Source organism: Protopterus annectens, chromosome 3.part1 (assembly GCF_019279795.1).
Source record: "Protopterus annectens isolate FY-2018-M chromosome 3.part1, PAN1.0, whole genome shotgun sequence".
Lineage (NCBI taxonomy): Eukaryota > Metazoa > Chordata > Ceratodontiformes > Protopteridae > Protopterus > Protopterus annectens.
Window position 1 is genome coordinate 265332943 of NC_056732.1, and position 6000 is coordinate 265338942.

Sequence of the window (6000 nt, forward strand, 5' to 3'; positions counted from 1 at the left end):
GTGCCTGCAGTAAATTAAAATTGTAGAGTTTTTGTCATGCCTTATACTGTGTTTGGTTTTATTTTTTATCTGTCTGTAGTGTAAAAGTGTCTGCTCAAATTGTTTGGTGTGCCGTACCTTCTCGGCTTTGTCTCTAAGCACCATTAGGTGTCTACTGTTTATAGATGTTTGTTCAGTATATTGGTAAAGGTTTTCTTAAATTCTATGGTGGCTTCATCCAAAGGAAGACCTTTTAACATATTCCAATTATACTGCTTTAGAGTAGAGATGAAACTTGCTACTTTGAAATTGAAAAGGTTACACATATGATATTTTACTGGATTGAGTACAAACCTGTTCACAAAACTGGGCAGGTTGTCACTTAAGTTGTTAGATACTGTGCCATATAGATTATATTGCAGGGTTTAGTTGAGAAAATCCAGTCTAGAGAAAAGGACTTAGAAGAGGACTTGTTATATTTTGGTGTATTGATGAGCTGATAGAATCCATAGAGGTTAATGCTGGCTCTAGGGCTATCAGATACAATTTGGGCTCAGTCTATGTTAAGGTCCAAAAGGATGATGGTTTCTTAGAGTGTATTGGTAGATACCCAGGATAATATGTCCCCTCTTGTGCTGATGTTATTGCCAGGGGAATATAAATAAAGCAATGAAATAAATGGTCTTATGCGAGTTTAGCTTGAGTAAGGCAATAAGAATCTCTGCATTATTGAATGAGGGATGTTTTTTCTGATAAAGGGATATGTTCAGGTGATTTAGCCACCCCACCTGCTTCTTTGGATATATAATCTGCTTGAAGGATACTATGTCCTAGAGGGAGGATTTCAATGTCTTTCACTTTGGGTTTTAGTCACTTTTCTGCAATGCAGAGGATGTCAGGGTGATAATGTGATATGAAACCATGCAGTTCAGTTATTTTGTTACATATGCTTCTAAGGTTAATGTTTATACATTTTTTACTTGTTTTACCTGAGTTGCAGGAGTGAGGCATTACATTATTAATGGTTGTGTGGGCCTTTATGGCTTTATAGTTAGAGCTCAAATACCTCGTCTTTGTATTAATAAACATTTTATTTCATTGTTTTTGGTGGAAAAATCATTTGTGGAGGGAGAAACTGCATTCCATTGAAGCTCAATGCCTGGATCACTTCCATTTGGCATTTACTTCTTGGATCCTATAAATCTGTAATCCATGACCTCAGGCTAACTAACTTTGCAGATGACCAAAAACTGTCAAGTCATCCTTTGATACCAAAACCCTTCAGGAATAATTTACAATAATAAATACCTGGTGTACTGAAAATGGGCTCAAGTTAAATACAAACACATGCAATATCATTACATTTGTTAGACAACCCTCCCCCTACCTTAATGGATAGACAATATTCCACTCTGAAACGAAAGTGTTGTTGGGGACCTTGGAACATGGCTTGATAGTCCACTCTCTTTTGATGATCATGTGATTACCATAGACCGGAAGTCTTTCTACTTAGAAAAGCTATTTGTCAAGGGGATGTCATCTATGTCTAAGAATGAACTTCTTCCCTAATATTTAGCATTTTATGTTTTACTGAAAAACTTTACCATTTTTTCAGTATCTTATAGAGTGCTGGGGGTAGATCTATCTCACTTTCTGCACCATTATAGACCCAGCAATTCTGGACCTCTTGCATTTCCACAAATCTAATAGTCCCACTAATTCCAGAAGCAGAGAATTCAATCTTCACCAACAGGTAAACAATTCTCAGTATAGACAGTGTCATCAGGCAGTGCCTCACCCACCTCTTAAATGTACTTCCTCTGCATATTAAGCAGTGTAATGCACTACTGTCCTTTAAGTAGGACCAGGATGATTGATTGACTGCTCACAAATTTACTCCTTGTGTGACTGGAATGGCCAACCTCAAGAAGGGGTACGTGATCTAAGGGCACATGCTAACAAGGCATAAATGGCTAAAAGACTCAATTGCCTTAAATCTTTTATCATTCTATGAAAGGGCATGGTGAACTGCCATAACAGATGCATCAGAAAAACATCAGACCTATTCATTCTTTTTTTTTCACTTTTTGTCATATCCTGACACATTTCACCTGTTCATTAATGACAGATGTTAGACTACTTGCTGTTTTCTTCTTTGTTGATCATCACTGTACAATTTTATTCTGTATGGAAGAGGCAGGGATATGCTGAATGGTAAATTGGTTTAGAGTACATAACTCATTATACAAGGCTTCACAAATTTATTCTTTCTAATCAGCTATTGGTAGGTTTTAAGAAAACTCCGAATATGCCATTTTTCCATTTCTGTTTTTCCCCTTACATGTAATCTACATTCTGGATTAACTAGTAAAAACTAAAATAAAATAAATTGTTAAATGGGACTTTGTAACACAAGCTACCTCAGGCTAGAACAAGCTCTTTGTCATTTAGATTTTAATTTGTCTGTCTTTAAAGTTGAGAATTATCATTAAATTAAAATTTCTCAACTATACAGTGACTACACAGAGCTATCATAATTCAGTTAACCGTGTTATGCTTCATAGTAATTTCTCCTATAAAGTAAGTGAAATGTGGTTCTTATATATTTTTCTGATTCAGTGAAAAAGGAAAACGCCTCTGTCTGAAGTTATAATCTTCTATTTTGCACAATTAGCATTATATCCCAAAGTGCCACAACAGGGGACACATCTTCAAAAGACTATATATTACTTTTATTTTTAAAATCTCTTGCATCAGTCAAGAAGGAGGCATAACATGATGAGTCTATTAATTTCTAAATCCCCAGCAGAAGTTATTGACCTTTAGCATTTTAATCTTCATGTATGGCACTGTTGTTATTATTAAAGCAAAAGAGACTGAAAGCAAGATCAATAAATAGCCATACAGACAAACAGACAGAGACAGCAGTTAGAGATGATGTTATTGCATGTATACTATCTTAGACACATCGCTTGCTTCTGGGAATAAAACACAGGAATTTTTTTTTTATGCCACATTCTTTTGATAACATCAGAATTTTCTGGTAATCATAATGAATATATATATATATATATATATATATATATATATATATATATATACATACATATATATATATATATATATATATATATATATATATATATATATATATATATATAAGTTTAAAACAATAGAAGGAATGAGAATAATTAAAAACTCTACTTGAATGTTATTTTGGATGTTCTATGATCTCAAGAATATAAAAAAAAAAAAACACCGTGAAAGTCTTTGCTAAAAGTTCATCTTGCATCCATTTTCTCATAAGATCCTTTATGCCTAGAATTGAATTTCCTTGGAAATACCACTTGGCAAGGTTTCCCAGTGCCTGAAAACAGTGCCAAAAAGAGCAACGCTGCCTGTCAAATTAATATGCGAACCTCAAGCCTTTACATTATGTAGCTGATGGAAATAGAAATGACTTATTAATAGCCAGAAGCATATCTACTCATTCTGGGAAGTAGAATTTTGGATGGAAATCCGAGTGAATTTACAATTTTCCTCCAGCAGGACATCATCACCCTTTTACAGTCCAGCATGATATGTTGCTGAGTATGTTTGTCATTTATTGTTGGGAAACACAAGTGTTCATATCAGGCAGAGTATTTCAGTTATATTTTTCCTTGAATACAGTAAAGACAGGTAAAAGTCAAACAGCAGATTGTTTTGTGCAAAATCCAGGAAATGACCTTTCTTCTGAGTTCCACTGTGGAGAGATGCCTGTGGTGGGAATAAAATGGAGGATTTGAGTCTTAGGGTGGGAGGGGAGAGGCATATGCTGGAATACTTTCTATATTTGAGTTTGTTGTAAACAAAAACAATAAAAAAACATATATCTAAAAGTATTTGGTGTGTATGTTTGTGTGGGGGCTTAACTCACTCATGGAAGCAAGTAACATCCATGCAAAATGCACATTTTCCCATTTCAGTTTCAACCTTAGACATACCATTTTGTCTTTAATGAAAGTAGCAGGGCTAAAGCAAGAGTATGGCTCTCTTTAAACTCTGTAACCTAAAAGTTGTTTTGACGTGACGTAGGTCTTACTGTTATAGGCATAAAAGACCAAGTACTATTCAGCCTCCTATTACTTCACAAAGGCCTAGAAACAACATCATCAAAGACTTAGCACTACATTAACAACTGAAGAGTAATCACTGGAGGGATAGGTTTCTAACTAAATGCATTACCAGCCTATGGAATAGATTACCATTACAGGTCAAAGTACTACCTTGTTTAATCTTCATGACTGGAAGGGTAGACTTGAATTTATCCTGGGTTATTATGCACAGCTCTGCTTGATTTGAGAGGTGAGAATTATTAAGTACTTGAAAAGGGTGGCAACAACATTAAGTGTGCCTACTTATACGTACATATGGGTAGGCATTGTATGTTCCCTGCAATCACTTGTCTACTAGCATTGTTCTTGTGTAAGAACCTTGATCCCCTGCATAAGTGCTAGTTCTACTCCCAATGTACTCAACTCATATTAAACGTAGCAAGTGGTTACTAGGGTATTGTTCCTGAGGAATGAACGTGTTAGTAAAGTGGTAAGATGAGAAAGCTTAATGCTCAGAAGGGGGACTGGAGCTGCAAAAATCAATGAAGAAATGTCATTATCTAATGCGTCTTTGAGTTCTTCTTGTCATTTTTAGTAAGTGAAAGACATCACTAACATTTGAATTCCTATTGCATTTTTCCTGTTTTCTGGTAAATGGCCAGAAACAGAAATGGCAAAGAAATATTAGTAGTCATCTGTGACAAAAAGGAAGGTGATTATCAGTACAGTACTACAGACAACTGTGAGAGCTACAGGAATGTGCTTTGTGTTGCTCTCATTGTTAAAAGCTGCACCTACAAGCTTCATGTGAAGCTTCAATGGATGAAAATAATTGATGCTGCTGAGATGATAAAGTTAAAAAGCAAAGTCTGTGTTTGCAGGACTAGTGAACATTTGTGTAAAGCAAGATGGAATAATTTCAGATGAGTACGGGCATGGGTGAATTATAATGACAATGGTTTGAGTGGAATTTTATGGTTTAGCTATGGTAATATGGGCAATTTGGTAAATTTTATTTAGTGAATTTTGTTTACCTTGTAGCTGGAAAAATGTTTAAGACTGCAAATGTAAGACATCTCAAATAAATGTTGCTTTATTTAGCAATGAATATAATTTAAAATAAAATTATATGCAAGAATTTATTTAGAATAATTAGGATGGTGAATCCAAAAGAAAATACCCATTTATGTATTGTCCTAAAATAAAAAAAAAGTTTGTGTGCGGAGGCCCATGGATTGAAAGCTTCTTGGGACCTGAGGTACACTTAATTCACTACTGCTAAAATCATGGAGTTATTCTTAAAGTTTATGGTATTTATAATGTACATATCAATGCACACTCGTGTGTATCCATCTATCTGTGTGTGTGTGTGTGAGTGTGTGTGTGTGTGTGTGTGTGTGTGTGTGTGTGTGTGTGTGTGTGTGTGTGTGTGTGTGTGTGTGTGTGTGTGTGTATATATGGGTTTATATTAAACTGGCAAAATGGCATTACAGCGAATGCCATTTTGCCGACATATATAGCATATAGAAAATAGCAAAGGCTCAGGCCAGCAATTTTTTCCCAATGTTTTAAATTGTGTGTGTGTTTAGTGCTAGCGATTTCTTTCCCAGGAAAGGAAATCACTGTTTTGACCGTTCGCGGTTTAGTGTGCTCGGTCTTTATGTGTTGCTGAAGAGGAGTTCGATGTAACGCCTCTTCACGATTTTAATATGGACCCATATTAATATATATATATATATATATATATATATATATAGGTTCATAGGTAGGTACTAGGCTATCGGCCCTAGGGCCCATACAAGCCTAGCCAAAAAATGTACCCTGGCTTTCACCACCCAAGAAAATTATTTTCCTGTGCCCCTGTCGAGCAGAGCCACAGAAGTGATCCCCGGGGTGAATTTCCCATTTCCCATCCAATCATCAA